The 23,835-nt window shown below is 46.3% G+C and overlaps 1 long non-coding RNA gene across 4 annotated transcripts in view; it reads right to left on the reverse strand.

Moving 5' to 3' along the window:
- The window catches only part of LOC139751607 (uncharacterized), a 292,242-nt gene that overhangs the window by 115,431 nt on the left and 152,976 nt on the right, over positions 1-23,835 (reverse strand). For all 4 annotated transcript variants that reach the window (XR_011713379.1, XR_011713381.1, XR_011713380.1 and 1 more), the window contains one exon: positions 67-126. This is a non-coding gene — a long non-coding RNA (uncharacterized lncRNA). The remainder of the gene's footprint in view (positions 1-66; positions 127-23,835) is intronic.

The following is a 23,835-nucleotide window of genomic DNA, read 5'->3' on the forward strand; positions in this document are numbered from 1 at the left end:
ACAACAGAACGTTAGGTTTCATAGCTAGAAACGTGTAAACTACAAGACATATGATACAATACTCACCCTTTACAATGCCCTGGTTACATTTCATTCACAGTTCGCCATTCAGCTCTGGTTCCAAACCTGGTGGAAGATGGAGAGAAAGTTGAGTAAATACAAAGAAGAACAACCAAACTAATCCCCCAACTAAGAAATATACCTCATTTGGAGACTAAGAATTTAAATTCCTCTCTAAAGAAGCGCAGACCCCAAAGCGACTTGTTAGAAGTGTTCAAAATGCCAATTGATTTTGATGATATACGAAATATCTTCACCTTAAACAGAATTCGTTGACCAGGAATAATATAATGATGATTAAAGGAGGAAAACGTAATAGCTATGTAGGCAAAAGATTCTCACATATGGTGTGGTGGCGCACTGAAACAAACCGAAATGATAAATGCAAAGTTTCCAAATACTTTTAAATCGAGGCTAGACAACTACTTCAATTATAACTCCTATCATTGAGAAAACATATGACCATTAATCTTTTTTTTTCAGAATCCAGCCGCAGAGCAGATGTCGTCGAACAGAAAGGGAACTTTTTTCCATTCCACATTTACCAATAAAATTTCCGTGGTAGTATCTTACTTATATGATGCATTGTACCATTTTCTTATCTTCTTCCTACCGCATGGGGAGGTGCCCTCTGCTTTACTATCCCGTCTCTACTACAATGTCTGTTTACAGACAACCTTCTTATTGACTATCAAGTCTTTTGCTAGAAGTCCATCCCATACCTTCCCATGATGCCATTGTTCAGTGACACAATAACTCACCTTCCCATTTTTCCCCTCCATACTTCCCATATTGTCGTCACAGCCTTCCCGCTCAACACTGAAATATTTTCCCGAAAATCTTTCACCCGAGTAGTCAGCAATTCCTATCTACCATGGAAATGGATGAATTATTGGCAGCTATGTATGGGGGTTTGGCAGCTGTGTATGGGGGGTTAGTCATCATGCGCCTAACAGCTTCGTAGTGTCTACAGAATCGAAATGGACAGACAGGGGCGCCGTTTGTTGGTATAGGTGTTGTAACTTAGATGAATAAATACAAAATCAACAGCAATCGAATGCATAAGGAAAGTGCATATGCCAATAACTGTACCAACATACCAGAGTCATACACGAACTTAAGTATCAGTACGTGTTGACATTCTCTTCAGCATAACCATCACCAAGACTAGGGCATCTGTGACAGTACTAGTATACATACTAACGGCAACATGTGTGCTACAGAGTTGCCACTACCATCATACGCGGATAATTCCAAGTTCATGCAATTCTTCAAGTTTGTGTATATACGTTCCAGGATCGTATTCATACGCTTTAGGATCGCCTCTATACGCTTCAGGATAGTCTCTATACGCTCCTGGATCGTCTCTACACCCAAGATCGTCTATATATGCTCCAGGATCGTCCTTTTAGGCTCGAAGATCGTCTTTATACGCTCTAGGATAGTCTCTATACGCTCCAGGGTCATCTCCGTACCCTCCAGAATACCAGTTCTGGTGAAAGCCATATCAGTAGATGTACAACGTCAGTAAATTCTCTCCACGGTGCCTCTTGGTGTGTCCGAGAATAACCACGTTAGGGCCTTAAGAAGTTTTAATGCTTTACATGTCCATTATCTTGAATTCAAAGCGCTTTTTTACATGATATAGGATGAAACATTTCAACAGTTGTTCCCAAAAGGAAATACTAGACTAATGGCGCGTTGTCCCACTCTAACATTTATCAGCAGCTAATTGTTCTAGCTAATGAATATTAGAGATTCCACACTTCATTAAGATGTCTCAACATCAGTGACAACTCTGCGTCATGCACGCAACATGGCACTGACACGAGATAGACCCAGCTTTCGTGCATGTCGATTGAAAAGATGAAAAAACAAAAGAGGAAAAAGGGATATTAATATGGGCTCCCAGATGACTGTAGAAGCGAGTGGAGATGTTATAGGAAGAAGGAATGATAAAGGATCATCACAGAAGTCTGTGGTGCAAGGAAAGGAGCCTCATCTCGTGAGTTTCTTACGGAAAAACAGCGGGATGAGGTGGCGTGCCGCGGGTCCTCGGGGTTGGGACGCACACAGACAGCTCACGAGACCAGCGACCGAAATAATACCTCGAGAACAGAGATTAGAGATATTTCGCCGGACAAGAAACGGGTGGTTGAAGACTCAAAATTAACTTAATTCTTCCTTTACTATCTTTCTTTTTTTCTTTTTGTCTTCAGTATCAGGATATGAATATACGAATATGAATAAACTTCGATAAATAGATGAATTACTTAACCAGATGATGGGCTGTAAATTAACGGTTTTGCTTTGTACTGGTTATCAAACAGCAGGCGTAACTCTAATATTCTAGGACACCTGTAGAACTAGCATACAGGAGCAGGGCAGGTGCTGAGGGATATTTTTGATAGAGCTTTCACAGCAGCAGCAGCAGCAGCAGAATCACTCCGCCACGACAGTTGTCAGAAGAGGTTCAGGGAGCGCTAGATGTGGTGATCCGCCAGGACACCTCTCACGGAAGGTTTGGGAGCAGCGATAGTGATAATCTTCGGGATGAATCGTCAAGACAAGCTCTGGGAACAGCAGTGGTAATAATGATCTCCCAGAACGGATGTGAGGAGGTCGTCTGGGAACACCAACAAGGCAAATGTGAGGACAAGCTCAATGGATACCGTAAAAATCTTTTAGGAAATTTTAGGGACCAAAAGCAACAATTACATTCCAGGACAACTGTAATGACAAAGACAGGAACCATCTGTGTTTACGTTCGTTAATTCCACTCCACATTTGTCACGGGACGGATCAGGCACACACAACCTGTGATATCATCATTCATTCACGTCCTCAACCCAAGCTGGTGTGTTTAAGTGAAACATGTTCATCCACACTTGTACAACATGTCTTCCTATTGTTGCATTTTGACACTAAGGTGATTCTTGTATGGCTAACCTCTCCAGTCACATTGCTTCTACACACAAAATGTTAATTTCAAAGATGATCCCAGATATATCCCCATTATTCCCAGTTGAAATATTTCTCATTCAGTTCTCAAGTTATGTTTGTTTGCCTCCTCCATGGTCTTCCTCTTCTCTTTGTACTCCTAGTGTCCTGCTACACGTCTCCTTGACCAACCTAGCATCTATCATACCCCCTACAAGGCCATGCCATCCTAAACAACCTTCATCCAGACGCCTTTCGAATGATTTCTCGACAACAAATAGCTCTCTCACATCTTGGTTCCGTACCCTCACTAACCCTCTGGTTCTCCTTACATTATGTAATTTGTCCACCTCTACTCTTTCTATTTTTCACCCGTCCTGACCTATAATAAGAGACCCGGGTTTTACATCCATACCTCAGAGTTTGCACAAGTACATATTCGTTCACGCCTCTGCGTATTTCAAATTTATTCTATTTTCTTCTACAGTAAAGCATTCAGTGCACCTCCAGTCTTTCTCCTCTATATCACTACATTCATCTTTGTCTTTCCCCACTACCACCTTCACCAAACATTATTCCTAAATACCTTATCTCACCCACAACTTCCACCTGTTCATCAGACAAAGTAATACCACGTTGTGATCTTCCATCTCCTTGAAAAACTATAGTTGTACTTTTATTTGCATTTACCAATCTGTATCCTCCACCTACACACGTAACTGAAATGGCCCTTCACTTTCTCCAGCTCTTCTGCTTTTGTTGACAAGACAGCCTGAGTCACATACAGCGTCTGTGGCACTTCCTTCCTGTTATTCTTTAACATTTAACACCACAACCACAGTCATCTCCACCTCACCTAACTCTACGTAATGTTCCATCCATAAAGATAGTGGGTGACCACTGTGACGTCACACGACCTTCGAGCACTTCCACGTTTATTTCACAGCCTTCACTCACCACCACCACCACCACTCTCAGACATGCACTACCTCTCAACTGCATCCACAATTCTTTCTTGTACTCCATCTAGTCAATACTCTCCGCGAGGTTTCTGTTCACGTTATGAAATACCCTTGCCAAATCCATAAATGCTGAATACACCTTCTTTTGTCTCTAGATTTTTTTTTTTATTTATTTCTCTCTGTCTACCCACTCTGTTCTTCATTAACAAGTTCACTGATCGTTTTTATCATGATCATCCACTGTCCTCCAACTCAACTGAAAGACTTATTCCTCTATAATTCTTACAGTCACTCTCAACCCCCGTCCCTTTATGCAGTGTGACAGTCACTGCCATCGTCCAGTCATCAGGCATCTGAACACTTTCCCACGCGCCCACACAGTCTGCAGATCCTCTTCAGAGCAGTTTCACCTCTAGCCTTCACCATCTTGCTCACCACTACATCTATACCTCCAGCTTTACCGTTTCTCGTTGTTCATCTTACTTTACTCCTTTATATTGGTTCCCTTTTCCTTAGATTTGTTCCTCACTCCTTTTCTCTAGTCCTTCCTCACTAGTCGATAAGGCTCATCCGCCATTATTTCAAATCACGTCTTCAAAAATACTTTACTTCAGGCAAACTTTCTTCACGTTTTGTCCTTGGCATTCTCCAAGACTGATGGGAGACGCTCTGGTCCCTCGCACGCATAGCAGTACCTCTCTTCTACTCTTGGTTACTTTCTTCCAAAACAGTTGGCTAACTTATTCATATTCTTATAGATTACTTACCCAAGGTTCTCATCATTTGGTCTACGTATATACCGTTCTTTAAACTTTTCTACTGAGGACTTTATACCATACACCGTCTCCTCCCACACTCCTCCAGCAACTTTCCGAAACTTTCGTTGTAACGTTGTACCTCTCTTGCCACACGACGCCTCACACCTCCGGGGCAACCACAAATGATGTGTTCTTGAGCTGCCTCCGCATCACCTCAGCTTCATCATGAACTGCTTCGGATTTTCTCAGCTTTTAATTCAACTTCTTCTGGAAGTGTCTCACTGTCACTCCTAAAATTTTATACGTTTTCCTTTCCATTTTTTTTTTTTTAATTCATTACCACTTATGACTCTATCATAACCATCTACAGTATAAGGCAAACCTCCTTTCAATCTTTTCCTAGACCGCACATCACACACACGATCAAATTTCTTACCAAGAATAAAAACAGTCATGTTCCTGTTTACCCAGCCCTTTCCTGCGTCTGGACTAAGTGCATCCATGAACGTATTTATATTTAAAGCAACTATTTACAGCACACATGCCTGCTGATGCACATGGGATCCACGTACTGCCTCACCCTTGTCATTTACACCAGTGACCCCATAACAACCTATCACTCCCTCCTCCAGTCTGTTCCCCTGCCATCCATTCAAGTTACGTACCCATCACACACAAGGTCTCCCCTGGAATTATCTATAATTTCTATTCTTTCAATTCCTGTTTAGACGACATTCTTCTCTATCATCATATGACGTATTTCCATCCGTTTTACACCCTCAACCATCATACACCCTCAACCATCATACATCCTCAACCATCATACATCCTCATCCATCATACATCCTCATCCATCATACATCCTCAACTATCATACACACCCTCAACCATCATACATCCTAAACCATCATACACCCTCAACAACCCTCATACACCCTCAACCATCATACATCCTCAACCATCATACATCCTCAACCATCATACATCCTCAACAACCATCATACATCCTCAACCATCATACATCCTCAACCATCATACATCCTCAACCATCATACATCCTCAACCTCACAAACGTGAACTTTGCAGGTAATAACCTTATACTGACACACTTGCAGAGAAAACATCTTGACACACGCTTCCTCCCTACACACCTTCCCCTGCCGAGCTATGTGTATTATCCTGCAGGCTGGACCTCATACCCTTCACTTCTTCCCACTCAGTGCTCCCCACTACCTGTCACTACCTCGTCTCTCACAAGACGCTTTCATCCTCCCCTCCTGAAAGCGTCTACCAATAATATCGATAGCAATAACCCTTTAGGACGGCTGTGACGACAGGGAACGTCTGAGGAACACCGCTGCTGAGAACACACTCTCCCGAAGCAACAACTGTGGGAGCATTTTTGGAAAAAGCTCCCCAGGCAGGCAGTTTCAGCCAGCAGAAGTAATGGTCTCCCACCACACTCTTGGACACCTCCTCTAACTCCTGAAATATCTGTATTGGTACAGGTGGCAGCCCCTAGTTCAGTTCTCCTCTGAAATGGTTGGTCGTTACTCACTACCACCGCCTCTGTTTGCCCTACGCCCACCATCCATAGTGACCACCTTCATTAATATCCCTCGGGGGAAGGTCGGGAGTCACTCCCCCGTGTATGGCCCGGGACCAAGCGGGTGTCTGCTATGGTCACCTCGTCTGTGCGTCGTATGGGGTCAGTTGACACATGTGTGTCCTGGGTTCGTCCAAGGACGTCCAGGACCAACAGGGTGCCCCAGTGTTCATGGTTGACCGAGCTCTCTCTCTCTCTCTCTCTCTCTCTCTCTCTCTCTCTCTCTCTCTCTCTCTCTCTCTCTCTCTCTCTCTCTCTCTCTCGTCAACCTGCCTCAATGTTTCCCCTCCACCTCGACTGACTGGCCCTGGGGCAACTTTCGTCAGTCTCCAGTGATCAGCACATCTGTGCATATCTAGGGTCAGTCTCACAGGCTTAGTATATGTGTGTGTGTGTGTGTGTGTGTGTGTGTGTGTGTGTGTGTGTGTGTGTGTGTGTGTGTGTGTGTGTGTGTGTGTGTGTGTGTGTCTTCCAGGGTCAGCACGTGTGTGTGTGTGTGTGTGCCTGGGGACAGTCTCCCAGGGTCAGCACGTGTGTGTGTGTGTGTGTGTGTGTGTGTGTGTGTACACTGGGTTAAGTCATTAGTGGGTATCAAGGTTCGTTTCCCGTGACGGTAACTCGGGTGTACCCCAGTCAGGGGTTGGTTGGGGTAACTCTCCCATAATGGTGTGTATCAAGATCTGACCTCCTGCTGCGTGTTCGTGTCCTGGGATACTCTGCCATGAGGGCATACAGATTCATCCTACCTGGCCATGGAGGATAGGGTCAGCCCCTCCATGAAGGCCTTCAGGGATAGTTCCTCGTTGGGGTGTCCAGGGTCAGCTCCCCTTTGCGTGTCTAGCGTCACTCTCCCAGTGCGTGTCCACAGTGAGTTCCCCCAGGTAATAGCAGGGTGTTTTAAGTTGGGCGTATCATGCCCAGGCTGAATGACCTTTGATTGCGGTGATTATCTTTAATCCGTAGTTAGGATGGGTACAGGCGTTGCCCCGGCCAAACTGTCCAACCTACATGTTCTTTCTTTACTCATACTTCCATTTTCAATATGGTAGAAAATGTGAAGTTCCAAGCTGGAACATAATCTACTGTTTGCTATAATTGTTTAGAATAAGTGCATAAAGGCATATTTCAAGGTTCCACGTGTTTCGAAAAGGATATGACAAATGTAAGCTTTACACACACACACATATATATATATATATATATATATATATATATATATATATATATATATATATATATATATATATATATATATATATATATATAATACTTGTTTGCCGTTTCACGCGTTGACGAGGAAGAACAAGAACACCCTAAGAAATGGCCCCATTCGATCCCATCCACTCATTAGTTGTCATGTATAATGCACTAAAATAGCAATCTCTGGTCCTCAACCAGTCCCCACACACCATTCCGTGGTTTCCCTTGACCATTTCATACGGCCTGACACAGCATATTGACAGCACATCTTCTGTACACCACATTGCTCTCATTCACTTTATCCCGTTCACGCTTTACACTCTCCTCCATATTCAGGCCCAAAGCATCTAAAACTTTTTCTTTCCATCAATCATCTCCATATCACTCTCCCCCTTCTCCTCGTCCCTTCAACAATTTCTGGCACACATACATTTTTTGACAACCTCTCCTCACTCATCCTCTCTATGTGCACAAACATCCATCTTAGATCGCTCAACCATATTCTTATTACCACACCTCTCTCTCTCTCTCTCGTCCTTACTCGATCAACCCTCCTCATACCACATGTTGTCCTTAAATCATTTGGTTTCCAGTCTAATCACCTTCTTCCGTGCTTTCTCATCCAAAGTCAAAGCCTCGTGTTTTACAACTCCTACGGGATTATCATGAATTTCATCAGACATACTCATCTCTGCCGACCATCACCTCTATTTTCACACACTCGTCAATGCGCCAAGAAACTCATCACCTTCACTCACTCTATCGCTCACTTCAGCTTCCATAGCTCCATTCACTGTCATGTCCACACCCGGGTATCGAACACCTCCCACTTCTTTCAGATTATCTTCAATCAAAATGACATATCAACAAACCTGTGTCTCCCCAATTACAAACGTACATACCTTGCATTCATGCACATCCTATCTCCAATTCCTCATTTCACAAACTCTCCCAAACTGAAACTCCAGCTTCTGCAGTTTCTCACTCGAATCCGTCGAGAGCGTCGCGTCATCAGAGAATAGTAACGTGACTGACTTACCTCCCAGGAGCACACACACACACACACACACACACACACACACACACACATCCTTATCAACAGACGGGAGACTTGCTCCTCTCTGCAAGACCCTCGCATTCACCTCCATCACTTAGCGTGTACACTGGGAGGAGTCGGTTACAACGGAAGGATATAACGGAGGGATAGGTCATAACAGAGGAATGGGTTGTAACGTATGTTAAGGTTATAACGGAGGGGTAGGTTATACTGGAAGGGTAGGTTATAACGGAGGGGTAGGTTATACTAGAAGGGTAGGTTTTAACGGAGGGGCAGATTATAACGCAGTAGTAGATCATACCGTGGGTGGGGTAGGTTATAATGGAGGGGTTATTATACCATAGCGATAGTTTATACAGGAAGATTAGGCTATGATGGAGCGGTAGGTTGTAACGGAGAGGCAGGTTATAAAAGAAGGCTGTCGGTTATAACGTGGGGGGTTAGGCTATAATGGAAGGGTCACTTACATAGCGGAGGTGATGTTCATATCTAGCGCAATGTTAATAACAACCTTAATAACGTGATTATGTCTTAATAATGTAACGAAGTAATATGAAAACGTTATATACGTTACGTTATATGTGTGTGTCCCGAGTTGTCAGAATTGTGTAGAAAAATGTAAACTCTGAAGTCTACCAGGAGATCACAAGATCAGCTTACCCCTTCACAGAGCCTCAGGGTAGAGGAACTTCTCTGAGAAACGTCTTGTCATAACAAGTTATGTTTTGTGGGTAATTTTTCACAAAATATTGTTAACGGCGGAGATGGCGCGTAAACAACTCCAATCGTTAAAACAGAGTGGAAATGGTATGTTATTCTTGGAGGTAACCTTCGAGCTCAGGATAAACATCTGATGCTCACTAAAAACAAGACGTAAATATTCAGCTGCAATTATATCATGAAGATAACACGGAGGCCGTTCAATACCCTGTCGTTAGAAAAATAAGAGTCGGAAAAAATACCCGGGGTCGATGGACGATTAGCCGGGATGACAGAGGAGGTCGCCCTCGTACGAGGCTGAGTAACGACGAAACAGAAACAAGAATAAAACATCGTCATGGAAATGTTTAATAACATGACTCACACAAAATCCCTGGTGTATTATTGAAGATCTTACCGTTTAGGCTCACGACCTTCATCTCTTTAATCGTTATAGTTCGCTCGTCATTTCTTTTTGTCTTCGTGAATGAGGACAGCGGTGCCATCATCTGCAAACTCCAACATGATGGCAGCAGAGCGCGAGGTCGCTCAGATTACCCGGAACAGCGGCAGCCGGGGCCGCACTGCGGTCTTTCATCAGTTCGTCTAGGGTAAAGAGGAGGTCAAGAGAGAGATTATTGACTCTGCTATTTGCCGCCTTTGTAGTTGCGATCTGTGACGTGAAGCACGCCACTCAACGTGTGTGAAGCACATCAGTCAACATATGTCCGGACGACTCCACTGTGCTCATGTGTCACTCATGTGCCTGAAGGTCAGGGTGAGTTCCGACACTGGCGTAGGTGTGTAGTCAGACCTTGAGAGACAGGACTTGAAATGCCTCAGTGTGCCTCCCTCATCTTTGCACAATGATATCTTACCGTGAGACTCTGTACATGACGGTTATCTAAGGTTGATCATTCAGCAAGAGGACCGTTCAACATCGTGATCATCACTGACCAGAGGCAGTAATGTTAACCTTAATATCAGTGACTCCACGATACTGGCTCTGCCATGTTTTGCTTGGTCGGTTCTATGCGACTGCGGATGATCTGGGGCGAGCGCTTTAATTACAATAGATCTGAATAACGTTTGACTAGCGGGTGTGATAACAAAACATTATACAAAAGAACATACGCATATATATATATATATATATATATATATATATATATATATATATATATATATATATATATATATATATATATATATATATATATATATATATTCTTGGTCAATCTTTTCTCACTCATCTCTCCATGTGACCAAACCATTTCAAAACACCCTCGTCTGCTCTCTCAACCACGCTCTTTTTATTACCACAAATCTCTCTTACCCTATTATTAATTACTCGATCAAACCACCTCACACCACATGTTGTCCTCAAACATCTCATTTCCAGCACATCCACCCTCTTCCTCACAACTCTATCCATAGCCCACGCCTCGCAACCATACAACATTGTTGGAACCACTATTCCTTCAAACATACCCATCTTTGCTTTCCGAGATAATGTTCTCGACTTCCACACATTCTTCAACGCTCCCAGAACTTTCGCCCCCTTCCCCACCCTATGATTCACTTCCGCTTCCATGGTTCCATCCGCTGCCAAATCCACTCCCAGATATCTAAAACACTTCACTTTCCCCAGTTTTTCTCCATTCAAACTTACCTCCCACTTGACTTGTCCCTCAACCCTACTGTACCTAATAACCTTGCTCTTATTCACATTTACTCTCAGCTTTCTTCTTTCACACACTTTACCAAACTCAGTCACCATATCGTTAACGAGATGGCCTTGATCAGGGCCTCAGTTGCCCGTGCTGTCTCAACTAACACAAAAAATCAATCACACACGTGAACCGGTATCAGTAAACTCGCTGGCAAAATAAACACAGAGGCTTCAAACTTTCGACTGTATTTGAAGCCACTGAAATGACTCAATTTTCTTGAAAATGGCTTGAAATACAGTCGAGAGCTCGGAACTCGTTTGTGTATATATTTCCAGCGAGTTTACTCATGTATGTATGTAAGTATGTATGTATGTATGCGTATGTATGTACGTATGTATGTATGTATGTATGTAGGTATGTAGGTATGTATGTATGTATGTGTGCGTATGTATGTATGTATGCACGTATGTATGTGTGTATGTATGTATGTATGTATGTATGTATGTATGTATGTATGTATGTATGTATGCCTGTGTATGTTTGTAAGAAACATGATAGTCAAAGCCAGGGGATGGGTCACAAAAAACAAGGGTCGAGTGATCCAATGCAAGTGTCGGGCCATGATGACACTTGCCTTGGTTCACTCAACCCTTGCCTTTGCTATCACATCTCTTACTTGATCTTCCCCCCTGACCCTCATCTGAAGAGGTCATGCGCTTTCCACCTATGTATGTCTACGAAACTTATATGCGTTCGTTATGTCTGTATTCGTAAAGGTGTGAATCATCACGAAAGCGCTGGGATCTTCGTGTTTCATTTTCCTCGTGGTTACCCACCTCCAAAGTTACAGTTCCTAAACCTGGCGCTTTTTCGATCCATCTCCTCAAAATGAGTTGGCCAGTTCTAACCTTCTCTCTGTTGACCTCCTACCCTGATGTTTTTCTTGTCTCTGAAATTCGACTAAGGCTGCTTCTCCTATACGCGATCAGATCTAAATATTATCTTCATCATCGTTTCCGCTCCAAGGGTGGAGTCTGTACTTACTGGAGTATAAACACATTTATTGCTCGCCCCGTAGATCTTGAGTCTTCTAACTTCGGTGTTATCCAGCTCGAAATTTCTCTACCTTTCTACTACCTCGCTTTTGTGTTTTGTATGTTCTCAGAGTCTCTCCCCACCCACCCAGTTATTCTAAATATATACAACTCCCCGACTTTTTGACTTCACATCCACATGTTGAGATCCTCCATCCTGGGGATTCCAATGTACACCACAAGGACTGTTTAGGCTCCGACCGAGACGACCCTAATGGAACCGAGGCCTTTTCTTTTCCCTTCCTGGACCATTTGCAACATTGGGTTAAACACCCAACCAGAGTTCCCAACCGTCAAGACAGCTCTTCCAACACACTTGAATTCTTTCTTACCTCTGAACCTTCCCACTGTTCACACACTATTTCTTCCTCTTTACCATCTTCTGACCACAACCGTGTTTCTGTTATTTCTCACTGCTCACACCCATCCTCTATTCCCCTCCGAAAAGCCAACTTTGGCTCTTTGGGAGAGCTCAAAGATTATTTCCGTACAGTTTCTTTATTGAATTTTCCTAGGATGGATAATGCTTCTCCAATCTTGTTGCCTCGTGTTGTACTGGGATGAGGCTCGTATATCGCTCTCATCTCCAACTGTGGTTTTATTTTTCTTACTCTGATGTCTCGCATCAGGAACGGTGTGTCCGGGACCAAGAAACCTTTCACTTCCCCTGACAGGATACCCAGTACGCTTTCATTTCAGCTCGGAATCATTACAAAGCTGTTGTTTGCAAAATATACTTTCCTTCGTCTTTTATTTTTCCCTTTCATAATTCTCTCTATATTTCAATTAATGCCCGGCCTTGATGAGGACCTTTGTCTGTAACTGGAGTCTTCAACGAAAAAAGGACCTTCACCAAAAACATCTGCGACAATTTTTATAATTCGGCCTTTACTCTTCTCTTCAGTCCTGATCAATTTATTGCTAACTCTCTTAATGATAAAGTTCATTCTTTTTGGTGTCTTTGTTTTCCTCTAATTCAGCTTTAGATGATTCAGCTTCTCTTCCACCCCTATCTCCTCCAACTGAAGCTATGCCATCTACATTATCCTCGCGCCTCAGGGTCTTCCACGTACTTCCCCTGCTCCAGGTGGACAAGGCACATGGCTCAGATGGCATACCTCCTCGAGTTCTGATGGAGTGTGCCCCCGAGCTGACACGAATCCTTCCCCTCCTATCTTGCTTCTGTCTAAAAACCATGACTTTTTCTTCCACATAGAAGCAGCCTCGGTGCAGCCCCTCCCTAAGAAAGGAGACGGCTTCAACCTCTCCAGCTTTCGACCAGTTGCTTCTACTTCTGCTGTGTCCATATACCGTGAAAATATCCTCAACTTTCACTTCCTCAAACACAGAATCTCATTCCCTTTCCCTCATATCACCAGTAGGGATTCCGCAGCTCAAGGTTTACTAGAGATCTCATGTTCTCTATCTCTGGTCCTCCTCTCTCAGGGATGTAGGTGAACCATTTGTCATAGCCCTTGACATCTCCAAAGCACATGAGAGAGTGGCATATGTCTTTGTTTCGTTGCAATTGATGCTCTCTGTAATCTAATTCATAGCTTCCTCCTCGGCTTCTTCATCACAGTAGTCGTCGATGGAGCGACTTCCACGTCCTATCCTATCAACACTGGTGTTCCTCAGGGTTCTGTCTTATCACTTACTCTCTATCTCCTCCCACGAGATCATCTCTCCTCTACTTCTAATCTTGTTCACTCTTACGGTGATGATTCCACTTTACATATTTCAACCCGCTTTTCCTCCCCTGCTTTCTCCAATACTCGTTCATTTTCTCGCACAACTCACACAGCCTCTTTCAGTTCGAACCTGGGCGGCATTTCGGAATGGGGAAGCAGTAATCTTGTAAAAGTGAGTAGTGCTAAAAAAGAGCAATTTTCTTCCTGAATCTCTTTCTAAGAATCATTTGTTTCCCCTCTGTACAAATATCGCAACACCACCAGTCAACCTTGTCATAACATTAACCTGTTGGTCATAACTACGTTCACAACACTCTCCTGGAAACCCCATGTTATCCACAATACAAAGTCTGATTCCCCAGAGCCGGGAGTGTTGCGCAGGGCCCGTTATCATTTACCGTGTGAGCAGCTGTCTCACACCCACACAGGTTTATTTGCTTCATTATACAATAACGCTCGCATATCCTGGGCGGCTCATCCTACACACCTCTCTATCAATTAGAGTGGAACCAAAAGTCTTCCGCCACATTATTTCTCTTAGTGGTCACCACTGTAGCATTAACCTGTCTACAGTGGTCATCACTGTAACATTAACCTGTCTACAGTGGTCATCACTGTAACATTAACCTGTCTACAGTGTTCATCACTGTAACATTAACCTGTCTACAGTGGTCATCACTGTAACATTAACCTGTCTACAGTGGTCATCACTGTAACATTAACCTGTCTACAGTGGTCATCACTGTAACATTAACCTGTCTACAGTGGTCATCACTGTAACATTAACCTGTCTACAGTGGTCATCACTGTAACAGCCACCTGCATATAGTGGTCAACACTCCAACCCTCTCCTGTCTATAGTGGCCATCATTCCAATACTCCCCTGTCTACATCAGTCGCCACTCTAACACTCATCCTTCTACAGTGGTCTCAATGCCAATACTCACCCCTTCTACAGTGATGACCACTGTGGCTGTGTTATGTCATTCTCAGCTGTGGAAATCCAGGGGAAGGTAGTGGCTGAGTGGATGTCCAATCAGTGCTTGATTTAATGTCTATCGAGAAATCAACTCTTACCACAACAACATTTGCGTGGACTCAAGGTAGTGTATCCCTGTCCTCTGGTTTTCTAGCCAGTACACTTAAGAAAATAGAAAGTCATACATGCATTTATCAACTCCTCTGACCCAACTTCCTATGTTCCTAAGCCGTAAGAATGAACAGATACGTCATCCACAGGGCGAGCGTATATCACCCGGACGGTTTCCAGCCTCCCACCTGCATCATGTGGCGAATTGATGATCTCTCCGAGCTCGCCCGGAGTTCCCAGCTGGCTACCTACACCCTGGGAGAGTCAGGCTGGCCTGTGTCTCGGCTCACACCAACTCACATGTCTACACAAGTCACCACTCGAACTCTCACCTCTCTACAGTGGTCACTATTCCAACACTCATCTGTCTACCGTCATCACCACTTTAACACACCTGTCTACTGTGATCATCACTCCAACACTCACCTGTCTACAGTGGTCATCACTCCAACACTCACCTGTCTACAGTGGTCATCACTCCAACACTCACCTGTCTACAGTGGTCATCACTCCAACACTCACCTGTCTACCGTGATCACCACTCCAACACGCACGTCCTGGCCCACACGTCTCCGCCAGCAGTTTTGGGTGTACCACGCACGTCCTGGCCCCACGTCCCAGCCAGCAGTGTTGTGCCACGCACGTCCTGGCCCACACGTCCCCACCCAGCAGTGTTGTGTACCACGCACGTCCTGGCCCACACGTCTCCTGCCAGCAGTGTTGGTTACCACGCACGTCCTGGCCCACACGTCTCCTGCCAGCAGTATTGTGTACCACGCACGTCCTGGCCCCACACGTACCCAGCCAGCAGTGTTGTGTGCCACGCACGTCCTGGCCCACACGTCCCTAGCCAGCAGTGTTTGTGTCCACGCACGTCCTGACCCACACGTCTCCTAGCCAGCAGTGTTGTGTACCACGCACGTCCTGGCCCACACGTCCACCAGCCAGCAGTGTTGTGTACCACGCACGTCCTGACCCACACGTCTCCTGCCAGCAGTGTTGTGTAACATCCCACGCCCCTTGCCCCACAGTCTCCATCCAGCTGTGCTGCGTGTCACGCACGTCCTGGCCCACACGTCCCGCCAGCAGTGTTTGTTTACCATACACGTCCTGGCCCACACGTCCACCAGCCAGCAGTGTTGCGTACCACGCACGTCCTGACCCACACGTCTCCAGCCAGCAGTGTTGTGTACCACGCACGTCCTGACCCACACGTCACCAGCCAGCAGTGTTGTGTGCCACGCACGTCCTGACCCGCACGTCTCCAGCCAGCAGTGTTGTGTACCACGCACGTCCTGGCCCACACGTCACCAGCCAGCAGTGTTGTGTGCCACGCACGTCCTGGCCCACACGTCTCTAGCCAGCAGTGTTGTGTACCACGCACGTCCTGGCCCACACGTCTCCTGCCAGCAGTGTTGTGTACCACGCACGTCCTGGCCCACACGTCTCCTGCCAGCAGTCTTGTGTACCACGCACGTCCTGGCCCACACGTCTCCTGCCAGCAGTCTTGTGTACCACGCACGTCCTGGCCCACACGTCTCCAGCCAGCAGTGTTGTGTGCCATGTACGTCCTGGCCCACACGTCTCCTGCCAGCAGTGTTGTGTACCACGCACGTCCTGGCCCACACGTCTCCAGCCAGCAGTGTTGTGTACCACGCACGTCCTGGCCCACACGTCTCCAGCCAGCAGTGTTGTGTACCACGCACGTCCTGGCCCACACGTCACCAGCCAGCAGTGTTGTGTACCACGCACGTCCTGGCCCACACGTCTCCTGCCAGCAGTGTTGTGTACCACGCACGTCCTGGCCCACACGTCACCAGCCAGCAGTGTTGTGTACCACGCACGTCCTGGCCCACACGTCTCCTGCCAGCAGTGTTGCGTACCACGCACGTCCTGACCCACACGTCTCCAGCCAGCAGTGTTGTGTACCACGCACGTCCTGACCCACACGTCACCAGCCAGCAGTGTTGTGTGCCACGCACGTCCTGACCCGCACGTCTCCAGCCAGCAGTGTTGTGTACCACGCACGTCCTGACCCACACGTCACCAGCCAGCAGTGTTGTGTGCCACGCACGTCCTGGCCCACACGTCACCAGCCAGCAGTGTTGCGTACCACGCACGTCCTGCCCCACACTGTCTCCAGCCAGCAGTGTTGTGTACCTACGACGTCTGACCCACACGTCACCAGCCTAGCAGTGTTGTGTACCACGCACGTCTTGACCCACACGTCCTCCAGCCAGCAAGTGGTTGCTGTACCCACGCATCGGTCCTGACCCCACACGGTCACCAGCCAGGCAGTGTAGTGTACCACGCACGTCCCTGACCCCACACGTCTCCAGCCAGCAGTGTTGTGTACCACGCACGGTCCTCGACCCACACGTCCACCAGCCAGCAGAGTTATGGTTGTACGACGCACTGTCCAGACCCACACGTCATCCTGCCAGCAGTGTTGTGTACCACGCAACGTCCTGACCCCACACTCACCAGCCGCATTGTTGTGTACCACGCACGCCTGGACACCAGCACGTCTCTCAGCCAAGCAGTGTGTGTACCACGCACGTGGTCCAGACCCACACGTCACCAGCCAGCAGTGTTGTGTACCACGCACGTCCTGACCCACACGTCTCCAGCCAGCAGTGGTTGTGTGCCACTGCACGTCCTGACCCACACGTCTCCAGACAGCAGTGTTGTGTGCCATGCACGTCCTGACCCACACGTCTCCAGCCAGCAGTGTTGTGTACCATGCACGTCCTGACCCACACGTCTCCAGCCAGCAGTGTTGTGTACCACGCACGTCCTGACCCACACGTCTCCAGCCAGCAGTGTTGTGTGCCACGCACGTCCTGACCCACACGTCTCCAGCCAGCAGTGTTGTGTACCACGCACGTCCTGACCCACACGTCTCCAGCCAGCAGTGTTGTGTACCACGCACGTCCTGACCCACACGTCTCCAGCCAGCAGTGTTGTGTACCACGCACGTCCTGACCCACACGTCACCAGCCAGCAGTGTTGTGTACCACGCACGTCCTGACCCACACGTCTCCAGCCAGCAGTGTTGTGTACCACGCACGTCCTGACCCACACGTCTCCAGCCAGCAGTGTTGTGTACCACGCACGTCCTGACCCACACGTCACCAGCCAGCAGTGTTGTGTGCCACGCACGTCCTGACCCACACGTCACCAGCCAGCAGTGTTGTGTACCACGCACGTCCTGACCCACACGTCTCCAGCCAGCAGTGTTGTGTACCACGCACGTCCTGACCCACACGTCTCCAGCCAGCAGTGTTGTGTACCACGCACGTCCTGACCCACACGTCTCCAGCCAGCAGTGTTGTGTACCACGCACGTCCTGACCCACACGTCACCAGCCAGCAGTGTTGTGTACCACGCACGTCCTGACCCACACGTCACCAGCCAGCAGTGTTGTGCACCACGCACGTCCTGACCCACACGTCACCAGCCAGCAGTGTTGTGTACCACGCACGTCCTGACCCACACGTCACCAGCCAGCAGTGTTGTGTACCACGCACGTCCTGACCCACACGTCTCCAGCCAGCAGTGTTGTGTACCACGCACGTCCTGACCCACACGTCACCAGCCAGCAGTGTTGTGTACCACGCACGTCCTGACCCACACGTCTCCAGCCAGCAGTGTTGTGTACCACGCACGTCCTGACCCACACGTCACCAGCCAGCAGTGTTGTGTACCACGCACGTCCTGACCCACACGTCTCCAGCCAGCAGTGTTGTGTACCACGCACGTCCTGACCCACACGTCACCAGCCAGCAGTATTGTGTACCACGCACGTCCTGGCCCACACGTCACCAGCCAGCAGTGTTGTGTGCCACGCACGTCCTGACCCACACGTCTCCAGCCAGCAGTGTTGTGTGCCACGCACGTCCTGACCCACACGTCTCCAGCCAGCAGTGTTGTGTACCACGCACGTCCTGGCCCACACGTCTCCAGCCAGCAGTGTTGTGTACCACGCACGTCCTGACCCACACGTCACCAGCCAGCAATGTGTTATTGTTTAATAAGTAATGCTTCCCGAAGGTCTGATGTTGGCGTCATCCCTGGGTGACCCACATCATCTCAGACTTCACAGCGTTTGGTCTGATTTTCCTTGACTATCATAATGCCAGGCCCGTGAATACGTTAACTAAAGCTATTGTCAAGGTTTGCAAAGTGCACTCTGAGGTAGAGAGAGAGAGAGAGAGAGAGAGAGAGAGAGAGAGAGAGAGAGAGAGAGAGAGAGAGAGAGAGAGAGAGAGAGAGAGAGAGAGAGAGCGGGGACCGCTTTTGCCTGTCTTCCACCCCAACAATGGCTCCCTTTCACCTCTGAGATAACAAAGGACGGTATATTTATCCAGCGCTTCGTGAAAAAAACATCCGTGTTTTGTTCTGCATATAATAATCGTAGGACGCAGGATAAAAGTATCTGTTTGGGGGAGAGAGAGAGAGAGAGAGAGAGAGAGAGAGAGAGAGAGAGAGAGAGAGAGAGAGAGAGAGAGAGAGAGAGAGAGAGAGAGAGAGAAAACAGGCGGATCTGGCCGACCGAAGTGATTTAACCATCCAGCGAGTGACCATGTCAGAACCCGTGTTCTGGGAGGTGTATGTGGCGAGTGAGTGAAGCTCTACTGTCATATCAGAATGACCCAACGACAGCACTCGTTCTCTGGCTAAGAGAAGGAAAATACGAGGAATATTCCGGCATTAGATTGGGCAGCTTCAATCAGACACGGTAACATATCACAGGGAGTTTTTGACACAGTTAATAGTATTAATTTCTTTATTTCAGATGCAATTTGATCTTAAACCAAAGCGAATCTTTTTGTTTTTTCTACACTGTTTTGTTGACTGGATTTGATCAATACGGCAGTAAAATATTCAGCCAAATGAGCACATAATTACATCAACTGTTCTATAGCTATCATCATTTTGTTTTCAATTCTCTCTCCGAAGTCTTTGAAACTTTCCTTAACTCTCATTTTCCCAAACACTTCTTTCTGATCACCAATCTGGCTGTCGCCGTGCTTGGTCTCCTGGTGATTCTCTCTCATAGCTATGTACGTCATCTGTGATCCTTGTTTCCCAGGGACTTTGGTCAATCTTCTATCGCGGACTTCGACATCCCCAAAGCATCTGTCACGATGTGGCATTTTTTTCTCTCTAAATCTCATTCTTTTGGCTTTTTTTTTCCTTTCTATCTGTTCTCCAAGGCACATCCTCCTCTCTAGTCGGTCCATTGCAATAGCAGCTGATGGTGCGACTTCCTCTTCTTATCCTATGAACAGTAGTGTTCCTCAGGGATCTGTTCTGCCGCCTACGCTCTTTCGTCGCTTCGTAAGTAATCCTCTCTCTTCATCATCTTACCTTTGTGGACTCTTATACCGATGATTCCACTCTACGTGTCTCACCTTACATCGCCTTTCCTCCTCGCTTTACGACCGTGTTCTCTTTCTCGTTCTGAGATTATTTCCGTAAATTCGAACCTTGCGCTGTAAAGAATCTCTCTCTCTCTCTCTCTCTCTCTCTCTCTCTCTCTCTCTCTCTCTCTCTCTCTCTCTCTCTCTCTCTCTGAATATCATAGTTTTCCTCTATTCATCTCTAAAACACTATGAATACTCTGGGCAACACCTTAGACATGTCGGGCCATAACCATATCCTTCAGACTGTCCTACAAGCCTCACATAGTCAACATCACATATCGGCTTCCCAAAAGCTGGATGTGTTGCAAAGGCGCTGTAATCACTTATCTTGTGAACAGCTTCTTCATACCTACAAGGGTCTTATTCGCCCCAATACGGAGCACTGCTCACATATATGCGGTGGCTAATCCTTCACCTAGATCAATTACTCAGAGTGGAAACAAAAGCCTCCCATCTCATTAATAATTACCAGTGCGTCACCTGTTTCTAACTATCCTTCTCTCCTTGTTCTACAGGTATCAACTTGGATGGTGTCATCGTAAAGAGTCTATACGTCTCTCTGTCACCAAGACCTGGACCCTTGTCGCGCGTCTCGCTGCTGCATCCCATCAATTCGGTGTGAAAACCAAACACACGAGGATTGACCGTCAATATACCTCCTTCTTCACTCTTAGTAATAACCTGTCTACCTTTAAGACAACTCAACAAAAACCCTGAGAAACAATGATTAATTTCTTCGCTTTTTTTATTAGCCTCTGTTCATCCCATCTGAGACAATCATGATTGGTACATGTTTTGCCCCTGATCTCCCGGCCACAATAAACGAAAAGAAAAAGTTTGGTCATTTAAGAAATGAAGTGTGAGAGTGGGAATGAAATTCCTCGACTTCCCTTAATGAGTGAGACTTGATGGGACTCGGCAATAGACGAATTCTTAATACGTAACCGGATCAGCCGAAAACAAACTCGTAAATAAAATGATCATCAAATTTGTGAAAGTATTATTTGTTATACGTTCCACTCATAATCTTTCGTCTTATAATGTTACGAAGTTACACTTAATGTTTCTTCATAATCCCCTTTACAGGCAAACTGGGCACAAAAGAAAGTCTTACACGAGATACAGAGATAAATCAAGAAAATAAACGATTTCTTTTGGAAAAATGAAAAAAAAATCAGCATGAAAATCAAACTTAAAAATGCGGTTGTGAGAATATGATATAAAAATCGAATCACAGACAAGCCAGTTACGAGGATCTAAACATGCAAAATGTCGCTTTCGGTAAAGTGAAGGTATGATTGGCTTGTCACTCAGCCTTGACCTTTTCCTTCAGGTGGAGGTTAGCGTGCGTGTCTACACCGCCAGAGAACTCGAGCTGCAAATGTCCTTCCTCAGTTCAGGAGCTGCATGGGGTAAGGAGCAGAATAGAACTACCACAGAATAAAAGAATAGAGATCAAGAGGCAAAGACAACGAGCACGGAAATATAGTCTCCGTCTCCATGAAGTCCCCAGGGTGGAGGACTTTGGATGTGGTACTGAGGTGATCTTCCAGGGAGGATGATTCTGGATGTTTCGAGGGCAGACTGGTGGTCCTGAGGAGATCTTCCAGTCCTCCCTTACATACGAGCTGAGGGAACCAAGCCTAGCTGGATCCACCGCGACGGTTGGTGCTCCGTCTCAGCAAGGTGGCGCGATGCCTGGACCAAAGCCCCTGTGATAAAAGACGACAACAGAGCCATTGCTGAGAAACCATTCATAAAGTCCTCTGCAGATCTTCGAAAACAAATGAAATGGGAAAATGCGATGCTACACGTTATAAAGCTGGATCCTTTCAAGCTTAAATAAAATGAGGTGACTCTCAAGCTGTAACTTCTCTGTATGGGTAGTGACAATGCTCTTCTTTGGTCCTCCAAGCATGAAGAAATACAGAACAATTATCCAGTGGCGAAGTGTTCCCTGAAGATTATTTCAGACGACTTTCCCTATCACCATACTGGCATTGAATATTCTGGGAGTGAGCTGCAGAAATGTACTTTCAGAAAAGACGTCTAATACAAATCAAAGGTGTATAGTTAGCAAAGGCCGAAATCTGCAGGGTCACAGAACAATATCACAGCGACATATATCCTGGAGTAGCTCGGTGATGATAAAATTGGATCATACACAAGATGCTGAATATGCACGAAAGAATCTTAATTGAAATACGTGTCCTCGTGATGGGGGTCATCGAGAATATAAGGGGACAGTCGGGGTTTCAGAATGCCACTTGATCACATGGACTGTCTACGTCTTTCCTTCACTTGCACCATAAATCAACTACAAATCTGGCAGAGAGAATATTGGTCTGAATAATACACCATGGCCGGGTGGAACTCACTGCAAGCTGATACATTAACTTTTTAGAGATTCCTGAATTTCTGTCTATATAGTGCAGAATAGTAGAGAATCATTTCAGGCTTCGTGTCCTGGATGTGAGCGTGGCTTCGGCTCATGAATAGCGTGAAAATTAAATGAACAGACGCACTGGAAGTATACCACTTTCATGTGCCCATGTGGACAGAATCTCATCTGTCACGTGGTACAGGAGTAGACCTGGACGAAGTATATACACAGTAGGAGAGACAAAAGTGAGACACCCGAGCCAGAGACAGTGTCTCCCTCCTCCAGTCTACAGACTCCTTATCTTAGTGTGACGTTCCTCGTTGCTCCGGCGTCAGTGTTTACATCAGAAACGTCGGCAGCAAAGCGAGTGCACCAGACTGGTTCATCAGCCAGATCCCTGTCACCCGTTAGGCTGCTGGTATTATGGGTTGGTTGCAACTGTAAGGAGACGAGGCAGGAAGAGGGACAGTCACATGCCGTGACACTCCAACTATGTACCTTGAGCTGGACTTTTCTATTTCTAATCACAAAAGTATTGCCCTGGTTTTTTTCTTTCGTTTTATTCGATGAAAATTCTTGACAGTTCACCTTAATATAAACGAACAATATACTGCAAATATGTTCTGTTCGCTATATACACTAAATAATGTTTTTACAGATATACTTGTTCAAACATATGATCTCTTGTTGTTTTCTTTTTCACAACTGCACACACATCCTCTCTGTCGGTACACAAACCTACTCTCATTCCTTACATGGTTGAGAAAACATCATAAGGAGCATAGGCTTCAAACATACAAAACAGTAGACCATCGCTACAGACCAAACCAAACAGTATATCAAGGATCCCATAGCTCCAGACTACACAAAACAACAGACTGTGGTCCCTGGCCATCTTAGACTGGACACCAGGACCTTTAGCTATCCCAGACACTGGGTTGGGTTTTCAGGCCATAATGAATAACAGGACAGGCGCCTGAACCAAATCAAACAACAGGGATGTGTCCGAAACTACAACAAGGTTTCTGACCACATCAAACAATAAGCTAGTGCCGTAACCCACTCCAGACGAGGACGTAGGATCCTAAACCACACCAGTGATGGGCCAAAGTTCCAGACACTACCTAATAAGAAGCTAGGGCCCCATACCCTATTAAACAACAGGCTGGGGTTCTTTTACCATTCTAATAAAA

The sequence above is a fragment of the Panulirus ornatus genome, chromosome 11 (genome assembly GCF_036320965.1).
Source record: "Panulirus ornatus isolate Po-2019 chromosome 11, ASM3632096v1, whole genome shotgun sequence".
Classification (NCBI taxonomy): domain Eukaryota; kingdom Metazoa; phylum Arthropoda; class Malacostraca; order Decapoda; family Palinuridae; genus Panulirus; species Panulirus ornatus.